The sequence below is a fragment of the Canis lupus genome, chromosome 13 (genome assembly GCF_003254725.2).
Source record: "Canis lupus dingo isolate Sandy chromosome 13, ASM325472v2, whole genome shotgun sequence".
Classification (NCBI taxonomy): Eukaryota; Metazoa; Chordata; class Mammalia; order Carnivora; family Canidae; genus Canis; species Canis lupus.
In genome coordinates, this window is record NC_064255.1 from 24,306,964 (window position 1) to 24,333,107 (window position 26,144).

General features: G+C 42.6%; 1 long non-coding RNA gene across 3 annotated transcripts in view; it reads right to left on the reverse strand.

Annotated features, from left to right (window-relative positions):
• Positions 1-26,144, reverse strand: part of LOC112662336 (uncharacterized) — a 62,150-nt gene that overhangs the window by 12,439 nt on the left and 23,567 nt on the right. For 2 of the 3 annotated variants that reach the window (XR_003138421.3, XR_003138420.3), the window contains exons 6-7: positions 10,037-10,132; positions 8,980-9,467 (exon numbers count right to left, since the gene is read on the reverse strand). The exons of the other annotated variant lie outside the window; for it this stretch is intronic. This is a non-coding gene — a long non-coding RNA (uncharacterized LOC112662336). Of the gene's footprint in view, positions 1-8,979; positions 9,468-10,036; positions 10,133-26,144 lie in introns of those variants that run through there. 3 annotated transcript variants of the gene reach the window in all.

Below are 26,144 nucleotides of genomic sequence, written 5' to 3' on the forward strand. Positions count from 1 at the left end.
GACTAAAGTGGACTTGCCCCCAGACCAGGAACCTCAGTGGCTCTGTGCATGTCTCCTGGGATTACAAACCTATCTTCCTTAGGATAAGGCTTAATAACATATTTTTGGCATGTTTTGTAGGGTCTCTCTATATATATCCCCCCTAAATTTCTAATTAAAGAAGTCACAAAACAGCAAATTTTGATGGGGTAAGAGGAGAGGGTTTTCTAATGTTAAAACAGCAAGAGTAACAACATTTCCTCCATCTCCCAACTTTAAAATAGGCCCCTATTTTAGGAAGACCCACATAGAAAGGATTGATTCCCTGCGAGACTGTCACCTGAGTAATTGGAAGAAGGTTTCAGCCTTAAAGATGAGACAATGAGTTTAGTCCTCAAAGTGGAGAAGATGCCAACTGTCACAGTTGACTTTTTCCTAAGTCTTTTAAACACAACCCTGAGATTGATTGGCTAGTTTCTTTCTTAGTCAGCTTTATTCATAGAAACAACAAACCAGCAGTGATTAGGAATAATTGTGACTACAAACGGAAACAGTATGGAGTAACACAGGTTTGTGTGTACTAGCCAAAAGATACTACAATTTCTGGAAAAAAAACAAAAGGTATCTCAAATTCGGATGTATTTTATACATAGAAGTAAGGATAGAAGTGACAGAAGAATGACAGATGGAATTGTCATTTCTTGAGTCCTAGAAATGTGGAGTTACTTCACATCTATTTTCTCTAGGTTGCCAAGGTAAATATTCCCATGGGCTCACTTGGCTCTGCCTGGTTTGGGCCAGAAGAATCTGCCTCTGCCTTCAAGTTGGCAAACGTATTTGGAAATGGAAAAAGTCAACATGGCCAGTGATTCCTTACCTATTAACATGCCTAAAATCTTTTTCTTTAGTGTTGACCAAATCCACTAATTTAACCAAGATTACCAAATGGACAGTTCTCTTGGGGAATGGGAAGGACTGGAAAGGATGTGTGGTTGTAATTCAATCTGAGTCTGAAGACCTAAGAACCAGAAGAGTTGATGTATATGTATATCCTGAGGGAACAAGAAAATGAAATGATATGAGATGATGTGTCCCAGTTCATACAGTGAGGCAGGAAGAAAAGGCAAATGCCTCCTTCCTTTGCCTTTTACTATTCAGGCCCGCAACAGATTGGATGATGATCACCCACACTGGGGAGGGTAATCTACTTTACTGAGTCCACTGATTCAAATGTTAATCTCATCCAGAAACATCCTCATAGTCACACCCAGAAATAATGTTCAAACTGGGCATCCCATAGCCCATTCATGTTGACACATAAAATTAAGCATTGCATTCCCCCTTGGGTGTCAAACGAGGCTGAGTGCAGAATTTGGACTTCTACCCCCAGCTGGCAGTCACAGGACAGTGCCTTTGCCTTTCCTTTGCCAGAGTGGTATCAGAGGGAACTACACGAAACAGATGGTCGAAATAAGGTCCAGAGACTCATGGCATAATATAAAAATGTCCAGGTTTCAGCTGCAAGTCACACATCATCTCAAGAACTAGGAAAATCTCCAACTGAGTGAAAAAGCCAATTAACAGATGCCAATACCAAGATGACAGAACTTGACAAAGATTTTAAAGCTGTCCTCATAGAGATGCTGCAATGAGAACCACAAACAAACTTTGGAGAGAAACAAAGTCTCAACAAAGAAACTGAAAGTCTCAGCAAATAAGTAGAAGCTAGAAATAAGAACCAAATGGGAATTTTAGAACCAAAAAAAATAACAATAGCTGGAATTTAAAAACCTCACTGGTTGGGTTCAACAGCAAAGTGCAGAAGCAGGGAGACAAAGAGCCGGTGGATTTGAAATAGAAAAATAGAAATAGTAGAATCTGAACAGAGAGAAAACAAAACAAAAAAGGAACAGAGCCTCAGGGACTTGTGGGAATATCATAAAAGACCTAACATTTCTGTCATCAGCATCACACAACAGAAGAGAATGTTTCTGAAAAACTTCCCAAACTTCCCCAAAGACAGAAGCCGACAGATTTAAGGAGCTGAGTGAACTCTTTACTAAATAACCTGCCTCCCTCCCAAATCCACAGGACACATTACAATATAACTTCCAAAAGCTAAAGATACAGAAAAAAATCTTGAAAGCAATGAAAGAGAAATGACATTTTAACTATACGGAAAAAAACAATTCAAATGACCCCAGGATTCTCACTATAAACTGTGGGTCCAGAGGAGGTGATACAATTGAGCACCCTGACAGTCAATACAAAATAAACATGTGAATACTCTGAAGGGTGTGGGGGAAAGGCAGGCTGGCTAGAAACTATAAAACTCACAGAAAATGAAACAGAGGAAATCTTTAGGATAAAGAGCTAGACCAAGAGTTCATAGATTCGAGCACAACCATGCTTCACTAAAGGGAAATTGGTGAATAAAACTTGATCCAAATTGGAAATGTCCTGTCTACAAAGGACCCTGTCAAGAAGATGGAAAGATAAGCTACAGAGTGGCAGATTTTTTTGGGGAGTTGGGGTGGGGCAAGTCGCACATCTGACAAAGGACTAGTATCTAGAATCTATAAAGAGCTCTCAAAACTCAGTAGTCAAAAAACAATAAAAGACATAGATGGTTTTTAAAAAAAAGGGCAAAAAAGATGTTCAAACATCATTAGCCATTAGGGAAATGCAAATTAAAACCATGAGGAAATATTATCACATATCTATTAGAATGTCTAAAATAAAATATGTGATAACACCAAATGCTGGAGAGGACACAGCCAAAGCAAATCATTAATATACTCCTGGTGGAAATATAAAATGGTACAAGCCCTCTGGAAAACTAGTTGGGAATGTTCCTTTCACTCATACGGGGAATATAAAAAACAGTGAAAGGGATTATAGGGGAAAGGAGAGAAAAATGAGTGGGAAAAATCAGAGAGGGTGATAGAACATGACAGACTCCTAAATCTGGGAAACAAAAGAGGGGTGGTAGAAAGGGGGGTGGGCGGGGGGATGGAGTGACTGGGTGACGGGCACTGAGGGGGGCACTGAGTATTATACTATATGTTGGCAAATCAAACTCCATAAAAAATATACAAAGAAGAAAGAAGAAGAAGAAGAAGAAGAAGAAGAAGAAGAAGAAGAAGAAGAAGAAGAAGAAGAAGAAGAAGAAGAAGAAGAAGAAGAAGAAACTAAACACCCAACAACCAATCCAACAATTACATTTTGGGGCATTTATCCTAGAGAAATGATGACTCCTGTTCACACACAAACCTGTACACACATGTATAGCAGCTTTATTTGTAATAGCCCAAACCTAAAAATTACCCACATGTCCTTGAACAGCTGAATGATTAAACAGGCTGTGGTACATCCATACCTTGGAATATTACTGTGCAATAAAAATGAACGCACTCTTTTTTTTTTTTTTTTGAGAGAGAGAGAGAGAGAGAGATTGAGAAAGGGTAAGAGCATGAGAGGGAATAGAAAGAAGCTGACACAGCCCTCCCTGCCCCGCCAAGCAGGGTGTCTGACTTGGGGCCCAATCCAACCTCAAAACCATGACCTTAAGACCATGACCTGAACAGAAGGTAGGTGCCCAACCAATTGAGCCACTCAGGCACCCCTGAACCAACTCTTGATACACTCAACAACCTGGACCAATCTTCAGAGAAGTATGTAAGTGAGAAAAACCAAACCGATAAGGTTGCATGCTGTATGATCACATGCATGTATATTATTGGAGTGATATATTATTAAGTGTAAAAAGCAAATGGAGAAAAGTATGTGTGGTATATTATCTTCTCTAAGAAAGGAGGAAGGGATGCAAAAATATAGATTTTTTTTTCCTTTTTTTCCAAGAAAAATGGAAAAGTAAAGAAAAACTGGAAAAGAAATGGTTCCTCAGGACACCTAGGTGGCTCAATGGTTTAGCATTTGCCTTTGGCTCAGGTTGTGATCCTAAGATCCTGGGATCATGTCCCACATCAGGCTCCCCACAGAGATTCCCTCCCTCTGCCTATGTCTCTGTCTCTCTCTGTGTGTCTCTCATGAGTAAATAAAATCTAAAAAAAAAAAAAAAAAGAAATGGTTCCTCAAAGCTCTAGAATAAATAGTTCAAATGGAGGAAACAGGAGAGGGGAATAATGTTAGAAGTTAAATTACCCTGAATATCTATTGCATGATATAACTTTGGAATACATTAATATTTTGCATAGTTATATAAATACATAAGTAATATTTATAAATAAAAAAGTAAAATGACTTAATAGTATACTGAGTTAGTGTCATAACCACAGGAGAAAATATTTCAGATGACTTTATAACATAATCATTTACTATAAAATTTTTAGTGCAATGTAACCTAAGGACAAAAAAACTTACAAAAAATATTAAATTGATTTTAATAATCATCTTCTTGATTGTAGCATTTATATTGTTATTCTAAGTCTGTCATGTGTGAACTATGTGTGATAGAAAATGAATAATTATATCAGTGTGGAGAAATATAATACTTGACATAACAAAATAAAAAGAGATACAATTAAAGATCTTAGGTAAAAATTATGTAGTTCTAATTTGATTTATCAGTGTCTACATGAACTCATGACAATTTGTCTTTATTTCCTGGCTCTGTTCATTGAAAGGGCTTAGAAATAATAGCCAACCTAGTAACAAAGAGTATCCAGATCACGATCTTCTACTGATAAAAGAACTCAGGGATCTCTGAAATATTAATGGATGAAATGATATGACAATATGATGCCATAAAACAAAGAAGCTTTAATGTCTACAAAGGTTGTATTAAGAGGTTTTAAGACCTCAGGAGTTAATTTAAAAGACTCTTACCAGTCAAAAATAGGATCATTTGGATATCATAAGAAGAATCACAATGGAGTAAAGCATTTCAATCATGGGTGTATCCATTAATTCATAAAGTTAGAGGAAGAAAAAAGTCCTCATTCTTCTTGGGAGTTTGTTATATCAACTTTTATTTTGGAAAATAATAAAGGAAAAAGATCAAACATTTATTCTTTCTTTCTTGTAAGAGCTTATCTCAAGGAGGGACCCCGGGTGGCTCTGCTGATTAAGCATCTGACTCTTGATTTCAGCTCAGGTCATAATTTCAGGGGTTGTGAGATTGAACCCTGTGTTAGGCTCCATGCTGAGCATGGAGACTGCTTAAGATTCTCTCTCTCTCTCTCTCTCTCTGTCTTTCTCTCGGTCTTTCCCTTTGCCCCGCCCTGCCCCCTTCTCCCATGCTGTCTCAAAAAAAAAATTTTTTTTTTCAAAAAAACTCTCTCAGGGAAATCAAATAGTTGACAGTGCACAGTTTCTTTCTAGAAATATCTTAGCTGACAAATGAAGGACTGGTTGAAATAGATGTTGCCATTTTTAAGCCGTGATGATAGGCTGTAATGATGGATGCTGACCTCTCAGACCACTTGCTGATGAAAGTACAAAACACCATCTATGGGGACCTCTTGCCAAAAATCAAACTGTGTCTGGAACAAAACTCTAGGACCTGGCATCAATTTAAAGAAAACATAGTGGAGAGAAGAATATGTTAAAGAACAGGAGAAGCCCAACTGTGAGGAACTCTGGACAGTGACAATCTGGTTTCTTTAAGAAAGAAATAAAATTGGAAGGACAGGCTCCTGGCTGGCTCAGTTGAAAGAGCATGTGACTCTTGAACTTGGGTTCATGGGTTTGAGCCCCACATTGGGTGTAGAGATTACTAAAATAAATAAATAAGCTTAGAATAAATAAATAAACTGGAAGGATGAAGAGAGATCAAAGTTATGAGATGAAAAGAGAAAGATTGAGAGAGAGAAATGTGGACAAGTGATCACGCCGAATGTAGGTTTTATAGACTGAAGCAATTAAAGAGAAATATAATTCACTGTGTTGCAATTTATGAATCTCATTTTAATTCTTATTCAAATAGAGTATTCAAAACTTTTTAAGATAATAAAATTTGAACATCAGCTTATTTTTTTGTACCAAGAAAACACCATTGGTTTTATTCTATGTATAATAATGATATAAGATCACATTTTTTAAAAATAATCTTTTATTTTTGAGGAAAAGATTGAAAAATTTACGAATAAAATAATTGAGATTTGTCTCAAAATAATTGAGGAGAGGACTGCATGGGGATACAGGTACCATAGGTTTGGTCATAAATGGATAAATGGTGAAGTTGGGTGCCGGGTATAAAGGGGCTTATTAAATTGTTCTCCTAAATTTGTATATGCTTGAAATTTTCATAATAAAATAGTTTGTAGGGTCCCTTGGATAGCTCAGTCAGTTAAGAATCTGCCTTCAGCTCAGGTCATGATTTCAGGGTCTTGGGATCAAGCCCCATATTGGGCTCCCTGCTTAGCGGGGAGTCTATTTCTCCCTCTCCCTCTGTCCTTTCCCCCCAGCTTGTACTCTCTCTCTTTCAAATGAATAAATGAAATATAAAAGAAAACAAAACAAAAAACATAAAATATAATAAAAGTTTCATCCGGGATGAGGATAGTGCTTCTGGTGTGTTTGAGGCCTATAAGACAAGCAACCCAAGATCACTGGGTTCAGAGCAGGAGGGTGGATTTTCAAGGCAGTAGAAAAGTAATGGTCATTCTATATAGTAATAAAAATGAATAACAATGAATGAAAAAAATTGAAAAAATAAATGAAATTAAATAAACAAAATAAAAATGAATAAACTAGAGAAACAGGTAAAAACATAAATGGCCCTTACAAACAGTGTAGTGATCCAGGCACCAAATGATACATACAATATGATTTCATTTATGTAGAGCTCAGAAAAAGACCAAATTAATCTATATTCCTTTGGAATGTATATGGAAATGCTAAAATGATTTTTTTTTAAAGCAAGGGATAGGGTCATACCAAATGTCCATGGATGGGGGTCTGTGACCAGGTCTAGTGGATGGAGGTCTTCTTGGGATCTGGCTACCATCTCATTCTTGGCCTGAGTTGTATTTCCTAGGTGTTCACTGTATAGTAATTATTTAAACTGCACATCTAGTTTCTGCACCTTTTAAACTATATAAAATATCTTTCAATTTTGAAAAAGAGGTTTAAAGAAAAAAAGCACAATGATCTATGAGTAGCATCTGGGAAGGAGGATGGCTCAGCCTCCCACGGGATTAGGCTTAAGCAAATCCTCCGATTCCCTGCTGAAGGGAAGAGGGAGAGGAAGGGGCTGGCTACCTGTCTCAGAGAGGGCCATAGAGTGACAGCGTGAGCAGCATCCTACGGAAGAGCAGGTGGGGACATTCTATGAAATAAGACAACATGGAGAAGTATGTGCCTTTACAGGGATGAATCCAGATGAAGCAACCTTAGTCCAGGAGGACTGAATGGGTTTTTGTCTGGGATATTAGAAAGGATGGGACAAAAGAAGTTGAGTCTGAGCAACAGATTTCGAAATTCTGAATGGAACTCAGGAATAGTTCTTCAGTGTCCAAACTGGCACAGGGCTCAGGGTCTGCTGGGTCCCGTTTCTACAGCAGCTCTATCCTGCTCAGCTGGGGGGCTGAAGGGGGCGGTGGATATGAGCTTCTAGGCCATGCTGAGGCCACGGTGTCTGTAGGACCTGCCGGGCACCAGTCCACCTCCTTCGGTTTTCATCTCTTTCCTCTACTTGCTATAAGACCGTGTCTGCCGTGAGCACTGTGAGCCCAGCACAGTGCCTGGGAGACTGATGCTCACTCGACCCTTGCTGAATGAATGAAAGAATAAATGAAGAATTCCTACTTTGTATTTGTAGAAGCTAAGTCTAGAAGAGCTACAGAGAGGAACTGGGGCCAGTAGTGGGACAGATTGCTTAATATGCAACATTCAATGCTCAAAACTGTCTTCCACGGCCGGCCTGATCCTGCATTCCCCAAGCTCCTCTGCATTTCTGCAGAACCCAGGCTTGGGCGGCTGGGGTTAAGACATTGCAAGGAAGAGAGTGAAAGGCAGGCTCTCCTTCCTTTAGTAAGTGGTCGTGCTGTGTAGTTTTCTCAAGGACAGCACTGTTTGGAGATCATTCCTAAGTCAGAGCTCTGTGGGAGGAAGAAGAGTGAATGGTTGTTTAAGGCAGCTGCAGAGGCGCTGAGAGGGCGTGAAGGAGGGCCGCGGATCGAACCAGGTTCGAAGGCAGCAGAAGCAGATCGATGAAGGAGGCTGGGCTGCCTCACATCTCAGACACCTGGACAGGTGCAGAAGGACAAAGAGAGCTTCCAGGCAGGGAAGACAAGAAGGGGAGTGGGAGGGAAGGCATTCGAGGGACAGCCAGCCTGGCGATGGGAGCTTGTTCTGTGACTAGTGAGCACCTGCAGCCCCCACAGGGGGGCACGCCTGCTGCCTGCACCTCCCGACCGGCATCCTTGCCTCTGGCTTCTCCCTGACCCAGCCAATACTCCCCATCCTGCTCCGGGTTCCCATCAGGTCAAGAGACCTGTGTTCTACTCCAAGCTGTAGAGGCCTGCTGTCCAGTGGAAAAGGAATGCAAGCCACGTAGGTTAGTCTATATTTTCTAACAGCCATGTGAGCAAAGCGAAACAGAAACAGGTGATATTACTTTTGATAATACATTTAATTTAACCAAATGTATCCTAAAGAGTAGCATTTCCACATGTAATCATTATGAAAAAATATCAGTGAGATATTTATGTTCATATAGAGTCAATGAAATCCTCCAGGTATTTACATCGACAGCACACTCCAACTACACTGCCCCCATTTCAAGTGCTTCATAGGCATATGAGGTGAGGGGTTACTGCGTAGGACAAGGTAGGGCTACTGTGTGACCCTGAGCATGTCACTTTACCTCTCTGAGTCTCAGTTATTTTCCTCCATAAAATGAGGGTTAGGCTTAGAGGATTTCTTTCTTTTTTTAAGATTTTCTTTCTTCTTCTTTCTTCTTTCTTTCTTTCTTTCTTTCTTTCTTTCTTTCTTTCTTTCTTCTTTCTTCTTTCTTTCTTTCTTTCTTTTCTTCTTTCTCTTATTCTTTCTTCCTTCCTTTGGGAGTGAGAGAGTACATGTATGACTGGGGGGTGGGGGTGTGGAGAGGAGCAGAGGGAGGAGGACAAGTAGACTCTGCGAGGAGGCAGATCCTGATGCAGGGCTCCATCTCAAGACCCTGAGGTTATGATAACCGGAGCTGAAATCAAGAGTCAGATGCTTAACTGAGCCACCCAAGTGCCCCAGGCGTAGATGATTTCTAAGTTAGGTTTAATACTCTGTGGATACACATTATGGCAAAATAAAACTCTATTTCATAGCAAGAGACTCCACCTCTCACTCTGGCCAGCTGGTTGGAAGATGTGCAACAGATGCTGATAATCCCAAAGAGCGAGCCAGATCTACAGTCTCTGCAATGTGGCCATTGCCTCAGTGTCTACCAGCGTGCTGTAGATGCTAATCTGGTGCTAGAAATGTCAGGTTGATGACTGCATCTCAAAGGGTTCTTTTGTGGTGTTCTCGGTCTGCAGAAATGAGAAAAGGGACATGAACTTATGCAAACCACTCAGCTACTAGAAACAACGAGGGCATCAAAGGCAGATCTTTTATAAGCAGGAAACCTAAAGACCTCAAGGGTCCAAAACGGCTGCCTACATTCCTTAAGGGAATTTAACTAGTATTTTCTTTTAGAATGTACACTGCTAGAGGTCACACATCTGCTGCGCTAGTGGCAAAGAGGAGAGGTGTGCCTTCTAGTAAAACTATTCCCCAGAAGATCTTCCCCACTGCCCAAATGTGGAAAGACAAATGCATGTTACAGCCACGCAGCCAGCTTATTATGGAATTCTCTGGAAGCTGTCCAAGTTGGACAGAATCCTGCCTCCTCTCTACTCTGACTCAGCTAACCTCCCTGAGCCCATCTTCCCCCGTCCTCTGTCCTCTCACCTGCCTGAGTTGAAACCTGCTCCCTACACACAGCCACACACAGGTGCAGCATTGACTTGAATGCTCCCCCCGCCCCACACCCTGCCCCGTCCTTCTAAGCATCTCAGTCGGTAACATAGTGCTTGTCAGTGATGTGCCCCAAACTCACCACAGTGTGGAGATGGACAGACCTGAGTTCAAATCCTGACTCCGACACTTCCCAGCTTCGTGCTCTTGAGCAAGTTACTTCACTTCTTGCTGATTCCTCATAAATAAAATGAGAACCGAGATAACCACCTAGTACCTAGTAACACTGCCAGGCTGCTTTGATGTCACTCAACGGGGTTTATTAAAACGAATAACGTTGGACGTGCCAGATGTTTATGCATTAGTTCATTCAAAAGATATTCACTGAGCATCTCGTAAGTGAAGGCACCATTCTGGATTAAGAGGAAAAAGTCAGGTAAATAAACAACTCAGCCCCTGACTGAGAGCAGCTTATTATCTCAATAAACAAAGCCTCAGTCTTTGATGCTGCAAGATAAGCTCTGTTCCTCTTGTTCTCTCCTCTGGAAGGGGAGCAACCCATCAGCAACTGCCTTTGGTAACTGGGCTCTGCTGGGGTATCTGTCCTCTGGCTGAAAAAAGGAGACTGTTGAAAAGTACACAAGACGAAGCTATTTTCAATAAGACAAGCTCCAGCAGGAGTCCACGCAGAACCAACAGCAGTTTAACACAATCTAAAAGACACCCTGTCCCTTTCTTCCTTACGTTTCTCACTCATGCCAGAGAAAGCTCTGCCCCACCCAAGAACTGGGAGCCACAGCTGAGAGTTAGCAGGGCCAGCAGGTGAGTTCAAGGATGATGGTAACAAAACCCATCTCCCCAGTAGGTCCAGTTTTCTGTCAACAAAAGGAGAGAAGGTATATGAGTTCATTCTGACTTAGCCATGCCTCCCTCAGGAAGATGTAGATTTGGGAAGATTGTTTCTTCTCCAAGAAAGGAGGTGTCCTGGAGAGGAGAGTGGCTATCCCTCTGGTGTGCAGGGTTGCCAGGATACCCAGGGGGCTGCAGTGGAAGAGGGATTAGCAGGGCCAAGGCCAGCGCCGGGGGCAAGGCCTGGAAGCAGAGAGGTCCTGGCAGTGAGGTGAAATACAGAACCCCAGGCAGACTCCTCTGGAATTAGTAAATCCCTCCTTGACATCAGGCTCAGGTCAGCAAAAGTCTTCCAGACCCCTTCTTGCTGTAGAGAGGGGACTCCTCCTACAGTGCCAAGTTAGAATTGGCTCAGGAAGCCCTGACTTCTTTGGGGGGCATGGGCAGCCCTGAGAGCAGGTGGCTAATCCACCAAAGCAAACCTCAAGATTGCAAAGCAGACTCCTGGGTTGTGGTGCAGAGGGGCTGCTTTCAACCCTACACTGGAACTTGGAAATCCCCCAGGGCCTTCTCCTTCCAAAGGGACTCCATCTGCTCCCAGGGGACTGGGTGGAAGCTGCTCTCTGGTACTTAAATGAGCTGTCCATCTGGTCAGGGGCTTGCTTCCCAAGCAAGTTACAGATTGGGATTGGAAAAGCTTGGTGATCTTTGCTACCTTCCTTATGGCTCAGAATTTTTCTCTTGTTAGGAAAGATATCTGGATGCAAACGTGGGCATTAATGACAGAGAAGATGAGAGAGAGGCAGAGAGAAGAAACATGTGGAAGCTCTGGTTCAAAACAAAACAAAACAAAACAAGTCATTTAAACAAGGACACAAGCCTCCATTAGCTGCAAAACTGCCCTAAACAAAATAATACGTTGTGACACATAGTGGCATTTATGCAGATGAATGGGAGACAGAAGTACACACCAAGCATTCTGAGGACTGTGTCATTAAAAAGATAGGGAGAAAATGCAGCCGTTTCTGCACAAACCAAGCAACAATCCAAAATAGAGAATGAGATGGGGAATGGGTGAGTAAGAGTGGCTCGCAGCACCTGCAGCTTCCTCTGTCAGGGTCACCCTGAGAGCTCAGGGAGCTGCCACTGAAACACACCTCTGGGGAGAGAGAAAAGAGAAGTGATGGTGAATTAGAGGTGGGGGGGTAGGGTATGTGGGTGAGGGGCATTAAGGAAGGTACATGATGAGATGAGCACTGGGTATTATACCATATGTTGGCAAATCGAATTAAAAACAAAAACAAAAACATAAAAACAAAGAAGAAGCTCAGTGGGCAAGTCTCAGACCTGCCCTCAGGAGTGGTCTCAGAAAGTCTTTAACACCTTGTTTGCCAGACTGTGGGGCGAGCTCTCTCTTCTGGGCCTGGGCAATATGGCTCAACTCTCACATTCTGCTTTATGTATATGAAGGGTCTTCCAAACCCTGAGATTATCCTCAGATAAGGGCTTTGTTTGGTGCAGTTTCCATTTCTTCCCCCAGAGCCTACTTGGTACAGAATAGATGAAGGAAGGAAGGAAGGAAGGAAGGAAGGAAGGAAGGAAGGAAGGAAGGAAGGAATAAGGGAAGGAAAGAAGGAAGGAGAGAAGGAATGAGGGAAGGAAGGAAAGAAGGGAGGGAAGGAAGGAAGGGAGGAAAGAAGGAAGGAGGGAAGGGAGGGAGGGAGGTAGGGAGGGAGGGAGGGAGGGAGGGAAGAGACAGGCAGCAGGACATACTGTGAACAACTCTTTCTCAAATCACATCTGGCAGGATCAAGTATCCTAGGCTCCCAATTCAGGCCACACAATGGTAACTCCTGGCCAAACTAGATGTATGAGCTTTGGCAAGTTTCCCATCTTCTACGTGTCTCACTCTCCTTCTGGATAAATGCGGGACTGTGACAGCGTCCACTTCATAGGGCTGTCACAAGCACTAAATGACACAGTGTATATAAACAGCTAATTGCAGTGTCTGGCACTTACAGATACACACTAAATATTAGCCATTATTGCTACGTAAAAAGAAGCAGCAATTAAAATAAAGCTGGTGGGGTTGAATCAAGTTGGGGAACACACAGCCCCACATGCTCCTACCTTCCTCCCTTGTCCCGTGGTGCTGAGAGAGCCCTGGTGCTCCCTATGGATATTAGAAATCTGTGGAAAGCAGCGAGTATCACCCTAGAAAGGACTCAAGCGTGCAAATCAAACCTGGGTTCTAACCCCAGATTCCCTGTTTTGAAGAAAGGAGAGTTACTGCACTTCCCTGAGTTGCAGCCCTCAGCTACAATTTAGGGATGAAATCTGCCTACCTGACAGCTGTGAGGATCAAATGAGAGAAAGTATGCGGAGCATTTAGAACCGTCTGGACACGTAGGGTCTTGAGGAATTCACCTCCCTCCATTCTAATCACTCCCTCCTTGGGTGCGCGGTAGTTCATTATTATTTCCCAAGCGAGCAAAGGAAGTCCCTTACTTACACAGCGACAGAGGAATTTGACAACATCCAGCCCCGTTTGGACATGTGAGGTGGTCCTTTCACATGTTTGATGGACAGCAGTTAGTACCTGGAGTCTCCTGCAGCCGGATCTGTCAGCCTGCTGCCAACATCAGGGACAGATCACAGCCTGATAGAACTGCCCCTTCCAGAGGCCACATCTTTAGTAGACAGCAAGAAAAAGGAAAGAAAGAAAGAAAGAAAGAAAGAAAGAAAGAAAGAAAGAAAGAAAGAAAGAAAAAATGCAAATCAAGAAATATGTGGCTTTTGAAATGATTTTATCAATTGTCAGACTAGGATGCTCCCAGACAGCTGGTAACTCTGAGCAAATATGAATAAAGGAAAGACCCACTAATTCCCACCAAAAGTTCCATGAAGGACTCAAGAATGACAGCTATCTAAGTAAGACAGCAACCTGTCGCATAAAGAAAGAAAATTTCCTGGGATCCCTGGGTGGTGCAGCGGTTTGGCGCCTGCCTTTGGCCCAGGGCGCGATCCTGGAGACCCGGGATGGAGTCCCACATCGGGCTCCCAGTGCAAGGAGACTGTTTCTCCCTCTGCCTGTGTCTCTGCCTCTCTCTCTCTGTGACTATCATAAATATAATAAATAAATAAATAATAAAATTTAAAAAAAATTTTAAGAAAGAAAATTTCCAAACATGTGGCAGTGGAATTTTTGGCTCCAAAATGAAGGGAAGAAAAGAGCATTCCTCAGACAGGAAAGCAAAGATTCCTGACTACTCTGTCCTCCCACTTTCCTCCTTCCTTCCGAAATCAGAGCTTGAAGCTAGATTTTAAAGAGGAAGGACAGAAATAGAGGAATCAAGGAAATGGAGAATATTATCTTTAATTCACTGATTCCCTCAACAGATTGTTTTCCTCCTTTTTGCTAATTAACTTTGTAACATGGAAAATTTCTAACATGTATAAATATAGGATAACCCAATGAATTTATTTATCAACTATTTTCAACAATTTTCCAATCTTGTTCTATCTCTTTCTATACTCATTTCCCTTGCTCCTATATTATTCTTAAGGAAAATCTCAGACATCATATCATTGAATCCATATTTCATTCCTGCTCTATACTAAGCACCTTCCAGGTATGCTTACCCTGTGGCCAGGCAAAAATAGATTCCTTGCCCTCACAAATCTCAAAGAGGGACTTGGATCTTCTGAAACATGCAAAGTTGAGGAATTCATTTGCTTAATAAATGTTGTAGAGTATGACCAGTGCCAGGCACAGTACTCAATGCATTATAATATTAACCTATTTAAATGGACTCCTCCAAACTCCCCAGTGAGGTAGGTAGTATCATTTTCCCCATTTTACCAATGAGAAAGTTGAGGCACAGAGAGGTTAAGTATTTTTGTCCCAGGTCACACAGATAGTAAATAGTGGAACTAAGATGAACAATTGCTCAGAGGGCACAGCAAAGGAAGCAGAACATTCTATCTTGGGCCACAGAGGAGTGAGTGGAAATTCCCCATGTAGACATGCGGAGAGAAGAGCATGAACAAAGGTCCAGAAGGGCTCGAGACAGGAAGAAAGGAAGCAAGAGTTCTGGAATGGCTGGAAGTGGACCTGGAATGGCAGGTGTCAGGGTGCCATGCTGAGTGGTGTGGACATGCCATGGCCTCTGGACAGCCACAGAGATTAAGCAGGTGAATGATGAGATCGAATAATCTTAGAAAGGTAACTCTGGACACTTTATGCAGGACAGAATGTAAGTGGGAGGACTAGAAGTCTGATGTGTGTTCAGGTAAGCTGGGAGGAGATCGAGCCCGAACCAGAGCAGTGGAAGTGGGAATGGAATGAAAGATACAGAAATAGGAGTCAAGTGACATGATGATAATTGGGACATTTCTCAGAATGTTGGCAGAAGATCAAAGCTCTGTATGATAAAGATCAAGTGCTGCAAATTCTGATATTGGTGCTGGACACATCAGCAAAGAAGCTAAGATGTGGCCAGATCCTTTCCATCCCCCACCTCCACTCTTTGGATGAGAGCAGTCTAGAGATTTCTCCAGGAGAGATTTCTTTGCAGAACATCGTTGGCAATGTAGAGGACGAGTGTTCTCCTTTCTCAAGCCAAGAGAGGGAAGTCAGTGGCCCCCCAGGATCTACAGGGGACAAGAGTAGTGAAGAAATCCCAAGCCAGGAGTTGGGTGGGACAGAATAAGGTGCCTGACTCTTACTAAGGTGCAGAGGTCTGGGACCCACCAGAGCCAGAATGCTATAGCAGGAAAGGCCCAGAACTTCTGAGTTCACAGGCAAAGGCATCATATGTGTCATATGGGTTAAGAGACAGCCTGTCTGGGCCACTGCTTCCCAGCAGGAAGAGGCCAGGGTTGTTGGGCTGGCAGCCCATACTAAGAGGTGGTGAGAGAGGGCTACTAGGAGGCGCAGGGTGAGAGCACCTTGAAAGGGATGAGGAATGATCCACAGCAGGCCCCACCACTCTCTGATGAAAGCCCTACGTACAAGGGTGGCCCTGACTGGTATTGGCTGGTGTCTGAGGACTCAGAGCACCTCCAGCATTCCCAGGACTGGTGGCAATCTGTCTATCCAGGCCTAAGCTGATTGTACAAACAATGTGGTTATGCCAAACACTTCCTTTCCTTCTGGAAGTCTGGAATTTTGGTATGTGCCAGGAAGAGGGACCTATGTACCAGCCTGATACAAACTCTGGGTGTGTGGTCTCCAATGAGCTCATTGTCACGACTCCTTGCTGGAGAATGAGGCATATTCTGTGTGACTCCACTGGCAAGGATCTTTGGAAGCTCATATCCGGTTTCCATGTGCCTTTCCCCTTTGCTGATCTTGCTTCGTGCATCTTTGCTATAATAAATTATAGCTATGAGAACTACTCTACGCTGAGTCTCTTGAGTCTCCCTAGTGATTCCCCACACCTAGCTGTGCTGCCAAAGAACCCACCATCCCCCCCAAGAGAAGCCATGCCAGCATTTGGGTGTCTGCCAGACAAAGGGCGCAGATGTCAGATGTGATAACACGGATCATGTAAAACCATTTTTAGATTTTAATTTCTCAGTTTTCTCCTTGAGCAGATCCTGGGGAGAGCAGAAGCAGTGAGGGGTGTGTGGGAGGAGGGGGGAAAGAGCAAATGACAAAAAGAGAAGCAAATGAGCAAGGAGGAAGAGACGTGCAACCCCCTCCCACTTTGCGGAGTCTGGCTTGGGCAGAGGTGGGGAGGAAAGTTAGCAGAGGGTTGGAGCCTTGGACAGGATGGGGTAGGAAAAAGTAGTGAACTGGAGATTAAATTTTGATATTTTTCAATGTCAAACATAATCAAAAGTAATGAGATTAGAAAAACCAGGTGGTCTGCTTGAAATGTTGCCAAGGATGGGAATGAAGATCCAGAGCGTGTGTCTGAGGACAATATGGGAGCAGAGTGAATCTATTTCTTGGTTGGACTCTACCAAGTCCAGACCATTCAGTAGCACCAAAACCCACTTTCTGAATGCAAGCAAGCGTTTCAGAAAACCATGCAAGGCACACGGGGAAGCGTGTTCATCTATAGTTAAAAGAATTTTAGCTCTGCCCTTTCTAGCAGTGTGGTTTGGGGAGAAGTTTCTTAATCTCTCTGATCCTTGATTTCTGTTGTCGTAAAATGTGGACTTGAAGATCAATCTCACACATGGGTCACGATGGGAATAAATGAAAGAAGACACATCGGGGGCCTACTCGCTTTGGGGGACTCAGCAATAGGACCTTACTCCTATTGGCCACCCATCCTCTCCCGCCTTCCTTGGAGTTTTGCGAAATATTTGGAAGAGGAGTGACTTTGTGGGGCTGTGGGTTTTTTATGATCTTTATTTTGTTTGCAGGAGTGAGCATCTGCCCAAGTTTGCCAAACATGAAGTTGGTGAAGCTGGGATTCGGAATGCCTGATTCTCTACTGGCTCTCAAGTGAGACAAGTGAGTCCAGCACTGGCCCTGGGATGTGGTCTCCACTCCCACTATGAGTGGAGACTCACTCCCTGTCTCTCTCATCACCTATCACTGGGCTATGGTGTGTTCAAAGGGAATTTGGCTGTTTCCTTCCCTACTAACGTCACTCTGATGACGGCTCGAAGTTTACTTTTTCTATAAGAAGAGACATCTCCACATCCTTCCAAAGTACATCCTCTGGGATGTCACATGCCCTGAACAGTGCAGATATGCCTGACGTTCACAGCATGGAAAATACTGGATTTAAATAAAGCAAGTGAACAAAGTTGTTCATCAAGTGAAAGTAGCATTGCAAGCCACCCACCACGGCTGCAGGATGTTTCTGGGAACCAGAAGACCTACAGGCCATCTATTCAGCTGTGAAACTCAAAAGAGATTGCTTCCTCTAGAAACTGCCAGCTGGTCCTTCTGCCAACAAGAGCTTAAAACACTCCTAGCACACAGTTCTTAGGTTTCCCGCTTACCTTCCACTGCATATTTAGTCTTGAAGGGAGAGAGAATGCAAAAGCAGTAGAAACATGCACATTTCACAGATATGTTTTAAGCAAACTTTGTGCCTCCCTGAACTTCATTTTCCTTTTCCGAGAATGAGGAAGACAGACTAGATCAGTGGTTCTCAACTTTGCTGCAACTGGGATCATCTGGGAACTTTTTAAAAATAAGATGCCGGGTAGCCCGGGGGAGGGGGTGGGCGGTGCTCAGAGGTTTAGCACCGCCTTCAGCCCAAGGTGTGATCCTGGAGACCTGGGATGGAGTCCCACATCGGTTCCCTGCATGGAATGGAGCCTGCTTCTCCCTCTGCCTGTGTCTCTGCCCCTTTCTCTCTCCCTGTGTCTTTCATGACTAAAAAAATAAAATCTTTAAAAATAAATAAATAAATAAATAAATAAATAAATAAATAAATAAATAAATAAATAAAATATAGATGCCCAGACCCTCTCCTCACCAATTAAATCAGAATGTCTGGAGGTGAGGTGGAGGTATGGGTGTTTTCCAAAAGCTCTTCAGGTAATTCAGACTGGAAGCTCCCACTAGGCTACATGATGCTTGTTATTTCCACCTCTAATATTCCTTTTATGATCCCTTAAATAAAGTGTGGCCATAAAGCAGTGGGATGGCTTCTCACACCTCTCATGAAAAGTCATCTGAATGCCAATCATTCTCTTTGTGTAATTGATGGAATCCAGGGCAGCCTGTGGACAGAAAAACTCATAACATGGCTTTAGAAACTTTTCTATTGCTACACATCTGGGAGGTAATGATGAAATCTTAGACCAGAGGAGTGACAAAGTCAAATTGTTACAGGGCCAGGCAAGGAACACAAATGTGTGACTGAGGCCAAATACAACAATAGGGATAGGTTTATGGAATTAAAAACATGTGCCCTGCCTATAGGTGTTCAAACAAGCTCTCTCTCTCCCCTCCCTCCCTCCCTTTCTCCTTTCTTTCTTAAATATCACATTGACAGGATGAGAGATTAACCTGTATGCTTACTTCACCTGTGGGTCACCTGTTTGAGATCCCTATTCAAGACATTCTGATACATTGGGAAAAAAAAATAACAAAAATATTCCAAAAGCTGTTGCCTCATCACTAGACCTCTCAGAGACACGATGTCTTCCACATTCCACATTGCAGTAGACCATGACATTGAGAGACAACAGGACCTACTGCCAAGCACGGCTCCAAACCTACTTAACCTCCCTTTCTTCATGCATCTCCATGGTTCTACAGATTTGGCTCCATAATCTTCACTCAAATATCTGCTTACTGTTCTTTTGGTTCTGTGTGCCATTCTGCATCACTTTTCCCACATGGAATTTTCAGCAGACGCTCCTCTCATGAAAGCATACTCTATAGCTTCAGGGAGGAGAGCCTCTCCAATCCCCCCAATCTTGGAGGCCTTTCCAACCAGCCGTCTCCTAACTCAGGGTTTCTCAGCCTCAGCATTACTGACATTTAGGGCCAGATAATTCTTTTGTGGGGAGCTACCCTATGCATTGTAGGATGGTTAGCAGCATCTCTGACTCCTACCCACTAGATGCCAGCGGCAACCTCTCCCACAGTAGTGACAATCAAAAATGTCTCCAGACATTTCCAAGTGTTCCCTGGGGAATGGAGACCCACTGCTCTAAGTGCACACAATGTCCCAGTGCCTGCGAGGAAAATGGTACAGTAAGCTCCATCAGTTTGGGACATAGCCAGCATAATATCCAAGCTTCCAAAAGAAAGGCCCCAGCTGAAAAGGGAACAAGCTTCAGTATGATCAGCTGTGTCAGTTCTATTTAATTGTAAATTTGGACAGGCTCTGCTGAGTGAAGTACAGAATGTTTTTCGCCTTGGGCACTGATATTATATTAGAATAAAAGCAACCTGAGAGGCATTTGTTTTTGTGGAGAGTGCGTGCATGGGCAAATCTCTGCTCATCATATTGTTTTGAATTAATGTGGAAGCTATAAATAAAATGTTCTCTCTTTTTGGGGTTGGCTTTGATCTATTGTTATCCCTCCCTTTTTAGAATCCTTTAAAGGCAATTTTCATTCAGATTCTTCATCAGTGAAGCAAGCAGACTTCAATAATTTTACTCAAAAGCCTCTGTCGCTTTCTGCACACAGGCCCCATGTCAATCAGCCAGGCAGCCCTCTCCCCTAGATGGCTGTCCCCCTAATGCCCTGGAGAATGAGGGGTGGATAGGCTAGGTTGAGATAACTTGGACAGGCGTGTAATGTGAAGAGAACAAGTTTGACTGACATTTTCCTCTTGTGTTAAGGTTATTGAATAATTATGGGAGAATTACTGCAGTCGCAATTCTCATGTGCCCTGGAGGAAGGGGCACAAAAGAGATGATTGGGGTGAGGGCCATGATTCAGAATCCTTGTCCCTGGTTGAGTCATTAATAAGCGAATCTTCCAAAGCAGTCTGCATTTCTGCAACTGCTGAGATCCACATGTGAAAGATGACATGAGTTTCCATTGTCACAAGGCAGTCGTGAGTCCAGAGTAATGAAACATTAGTGTGCCAGATGGGTGTGGGAGGAATGTGGTAAGGAGAAGGGAATGACCCTTCCTCTGAAATAGTTCCAGTACTGCCTCTTATTTGCTCTGTAGTGTGAACTCCTCTGAGACTCCAGTTCCCTTGTATTTAAAATAAGAACAATCTTATTTCCTTCATAAGGCCATCAAAAGTTTTGGAAATCTACTATGGCCAAGTGCCAGCATAATGCTTGGTACATGAGAGGTGCTCCCCATCATCATCACTATCATCATCATTCTCTTCCTCCTCGTTGTCATCATCACTATCATCACCATCATCATCATGACTGGCACCACCATTTCTTCTTAGAGAGATGAATGGGTCTGTGGATATGTGCTATATATTTCCCCCTCTGTGGCAAAGAGCACACTAGGTTATTCTTTCCATGGGCAAGGGTAGAGAACTTCCTTCAGTCTCTTAATTTTAGAGAAAAGTGGATACTTCCCTAGAGGTCTGATTATTGTATACTTTCCGTAACTGAGTAGATAACAGTAGCATTCACAAAGACTTAATTCAAAGGTCCAGAAGTCTACAGAGGGGGCTGTGCAAATTGAATATATGCTTCCCTGCCTTTCTTTGTCTAGAAGAACATGGGCTGTGATTTCATAGAAATTGAAAGACCCACATATCAACAAACATCCTCTGCACTTCAACTTGCATGTCCCGGTGGGTTAGTAAAGGGCGGATTAATGGGTAGGTCATGGACAAAGAAGGCAAATGCACATGGAATCAAACACTGATTTTTTGTTATAATAATTGTGGGACTTTTACTCTAAGCCTCAGTGTCTTATTCTGAAAAGGTGGGTAGGATAATTCTTACTTCTGAGGATTATGTTCTGGTGCAGTTTCCACTACGACGTGAGACAAACTAGAGAGGAGAATTGTGTTCCATGAAAGAAGGGCATCAAATAAAAATTATCTTAAGGGCTGTAAGATACCAAGACGGAGGCAACCATTTTGCCTGTAGTTAGATTTGAATAACAATGAGAGAGGAGACTTTCCTTTTCCTCCACCCAGGGTAGTGGCCACACTGTGTGAGGCTGGAGAGAGGGGCGAGGGGGGCTCTCTTACATTTTAATCTAAGCTGCAGCTGCTCTCAGACACAAAGGATCAGACAGCCATAAGGCAAAATGTCAGGAGCATCAGAAATGCTTACTCAGGAGGAGGGTCAAAGCCATCTGTGAGTTCACCAAAGACAATCCAAGAGATCTGTGGCCCAGGAAGGAAAGATTAGGAAGGAATGAGGTCTCATAAATGTTGTTGTTTGGGATGAAGTTGGAAACAGTTATTTGTTTATTGTGACCCTTTGGTATTTCCAGCTGGTGTGTCATGGGAAACAACGGTGACACATGGATTTACAAACTGCTCATCCTTGTGGCAAACAGGAAATGCACTGTTAGGTTTGTTGGAAAGAATTCTATCACAAAGTGCCTTACTAGAAATTAGGAGTCCAATTTATAGTCCCAGTTCTGCCTTCCATGTGATGCTGTGGATCCTAAACCAGGCCTTGCCAACTCGACACTCATCTATAAAATCAGTTGTTGACTTTGTTGGAGAATCCTCATCTGCAAGGTCAAGTTGTTGAATTTTGTAGTAATTCTGTTGTTGTTCTATCTGAGGCTTTTGGAACCTGAGTCCAAGGTTCTTGGGATATACCTGAGTGAACAGTGGAAGTCTGCCTCTCCTTCAGCCATCTTGCAACTAGAACAGAGGAAAATCTCCCTATACCAAACCTAGCAATTAGCTCCATACACTCAAGGGATCAATTTTATTCTGTCATGAATTTGGCACTCTGTCTTCCCAGCAAAATGTGGCTAGCACTTAGGCCTTCCCCAAGTTAAAAACCAATAGCCTGGAGAGAAATCCAGCTTTAACCAAAAGATGACATATGCACCTCAGAATGGCATCCTCCCCCTACATGCAGGTGGCTCACCTGCAGACCTGAATTGCTCACCAAAGTCTCTCAGTAGCCCGGTGGGGAAATAAAAGCAAAAACAACTTCACATTTCAGAGATTTTAGAGACTTTTCCTCATTTGGAGCGTGTGTGGAAATGAATTTTAAGCATAAATCTATGCTTAGTGAGCTTGAAGCAAATTGGAATCTTGACCACAAGGAATGAAGGTGGCTAATCTAATTTGAAGACTGCATGCAGGCAAATGAGTGTCTGTGAGCTTCTTGGGACCCATGTCCTTCTATTGCCAAATACTCTAGAGAAAGAAATAATGCATTCATCTTCCAGGCAGGATAGGTCCTCAAGAAATGCTGAGAGCTTGCTTCCAGCTTTAAAACAGTGTGACTGTATGGGTCTGTGATCCTGTGATCCTTCAAAATTACTTGATGAAAATAGAAATGCACCTCAATAGGGTCACACATAGTAGTAATGGAAGTTAACCAAGCTACTTGTTATTAAGCACCTGCCATATGCCCAGAAGTATTAAATAGAGCACTCTTTTCTCTCTCTGTTCTCCCTACCTTTCTCTACATAGATAGATATAGATATAATCTCACACCAAGAACCCTCGCCTTCACATTATTATAACCATTTTAAGATGAAGTGATTGAAATTCAAAGAGGCTACATAATTTGACCCTGATAACCAGCTACAAGACGAAGAGTCTGCACGTCACCTCTGATCAGTCCAACTCTAAAGTATCCTTCACTGTTTCATCCTTCACGGGCACATATTTGATATAGATATATTTGCAAAAACATAAAGTGATAAACAGTCATAGTCAAGGTGGTATAATCAGTATAGTTTGGTCAATGATTGCTAGAAATATCTCCCAAAGAAAAGAAAATTGGAGACAGTTTTCTCTGATGATTCAATATAATAAGACAGCACTATACCTCAAATTAAAAGGTGAGATATTTGGCAGGGCATTTCCTTCCAGGAGTCGTTTAGGGTCTTGCTAACTCAAAATATGGTCCAGGAACCAGTGGCATTGACATTCACTTGAGAGCTTGTGAGAATTTAGAGCTTAGTCCTAGGGCTACTGGATCAGAATCTGCCTCTTAACTCCAGGAGTGATTCTTACTTGCATTAAAAGTTTGAGAAGTATTGATTTAAGACACCAATGAATAATATGGATTATTCAGAGAACCATGGATACCCACAAATCTGGGCTTCTGGAACGTTGTGATTTATAAAGATTTTTAAATCTTTTACAAAGAGCATGGTATATGATAATATGACAACATATATTAAACACTAACTCTATCCCAGGCACAGTACTAAGAAGTTTGTATTTATTATTTTATTTAATTCTTATAGTTCTAAATGGTGGCCAGTCAAGGGCACCTCAGTGGCTCAGTCAGTTAAGCATCCAACTCTTGATTTTGGCTTAGGTCATGATCTCAGGGTTGTGATTGAGCCCCAAGTGCTCAGTGGAGAGTCTGCTTGTCCCTCTCCCTCCCCCTGCTTGTGCTTGCTCTTTCTTAAATAGATAAATAAATAAATAAATAAATAAATAAATCTTTAAAAAATAATAAAAGGTGGCCAGTCATTATTCTCATTTTGTGGAGTAGGAACTGAAGTTTATAGAGATCAATGAACATGTTCTTAGTCACTTAGCTGGTAAGGAGTGGCTCTGGGATTTGAGCCCAGACAGTGTGATATTAGGGCTTCCACCTTGAATTGATTAGTGTATACTATACTGCCTCTCCAGCCCAAATGAGAAAACACTCAGGAGAGTCAGGTGGACCATTGTGTTTCATGGAGTTTAGCTAGCATCTCAAGTTTCATCAAGAGCCTTACTATACCCAGGTGCAACCTCCCATCAGTTACCAGTTCTGTGGGAGGCAATTTATTACCTCTTGAATAGTAGTTAAACTAAATTTATTACTAATTAATTAAATGTGGATTAATTAGAAATCAAATTAAGCACAGCAATCAAGGAGTATCAATAATAATGGTGTGAATGGGCAAGATCTGCCTCCTGCTATGACACACTGACACTGACCCAACCCCACCTGCAGCACGTGCTTGCCCAAAGATGTTTAACCTGGATCAAATTAGAAGAGTGACAAACTCAGAGAACTGTTATAAATTAAAGGAGACTAGATAGACATGCCAACCCAATGCTGTGGATAACCCTTAACTGAATCCCAAAAGGGATGAATGGTGGTGGAGATACCTCTACGAGTGTTTATGGACACAGTTGAGGATATCCACATAGGTACTATCAGTATCTTAAGCAATAGAACTGTATTGACGTTAAATTAATTGAGTGTGACCATTGTATTGTAATTTCGTAGACTAAGTCCTTGTTCTTAGGATATGCATGGTGAAGGGTTTGGGCTTCGAGAATATTTAATATATGTTCCTTCTTACATGGTTCTAAAAGAAAGGAGCAAGATAAATCAGATGTGGCAAAATGTTAATTTGTGACCCTAGATGAAATAAATATGGGTATTCGTTGTACTATTCTTTTGACTATTCTATAGGCTCAAACTTCAAATTTATTTTTTTTAAGATTTTATTTATTTATTCATGAAAGACACAGAGAGAGAGAGAGGCAGAGACACAGGCAGAGGGAGAAGCAGGCTCCATGCAGGAAGCCCAGTGTGGGACTAGATCCTGGGACTCCAGGATCACACCCTGGGCCGAAGGCAGGAGCTAAAGCGCTGACCCACCCAGGAATCCCTAAAACTTCAAATTTAATATTTGGATAAAGTGAATTAGTGCTGATTCAATGTTATTTCAATAAAATAATGTCACTTAAGTAAGAGAAAAAGGATAGTGTATGGTGGGGGAGAGATGTAGGGATAAGGGAATGGGGAGAAAGCCATGCTTGGAAGACCATAAACTACTAGCAACCTCAGTGAGCCAAAGGTAGGGGGTCTGCTAGTGAATATCATCTGTATGCATTTTGAAGTGTAAGACTGCAACTTACAGAGAGATCATTGCCCACTTTGGTGTGGTTTGCTAGCCTTGCTCTGCCATCACCAGTGGGTGGTCCCAGGATTCCCCCAACAGCCATTATTTTGAACCAATATTCTCAAGCATCCTTTGCATTAGTCCAGAAATGTTTTGGGGAGTTCCTAGTGACCCCCAGCCCACTTTCTTTGTTGAAGAATTGGTCTTAGGCAGTCACATGTGTCCCATCATACCCTCACCCCTAGCCACAGGAACTGTATAATTAGACGGCTGAACTGAGGTGGATCAGTCACATTTCCCAAGCACAGAGAAAATGAATCTGATATGGAGAGTCTGAGTTGAAAAACCATGTGGGATCAGACTAAACTATAATCAAGAGCATGCTGAAGTTATGAAGAAGCAGAAACCATAAATTCCCAGAGAAAGGTGGTCATCTGTAGAGAATGGAGAATAGAAGAGGTATGAGGAAAGGGATGCCTGGGTGGCTCAGTGGTTGAGCATCTGCCTTTGGCTCAGGGCATGATCCCAGAGTTCCGGGATCTAGTCCCACATTGGGCTCCCTGCAAGGAGCCTGCTTCTCCTTTCCCCGTGTCTCTGCCTTTTCTCTGCATCACTCATGAATAAATAAATAAGATCTTTAAAATATATATATATAGAGAGAGTATGTGGAGAAATACTGGCGAGAGACCCAAGTCCCCAGAGAATCAGAAACAACATAGGAGCTGGCTCATGCAAAGGATTCATAACTCCTAGCTCCATTGCCCATTAAGCTTGAACTCCTCCCCACCTCACCCCCTGGGAATTCTCTTTTCTTCTCTTCTCTGAACTAATAATTAGCAAAGTTTCAATTCCTCCAGCAGGCATCATCCCCAAGCCCTAAACTATTCATCCCATTCTCTCCTTCCTTTCATTCAATCCCTGTCTCTGAGCCAGCTCTGCACCTGGGCTCACTTGAATGGTGACATGATTTATTTTACTGTTTCCTTTGT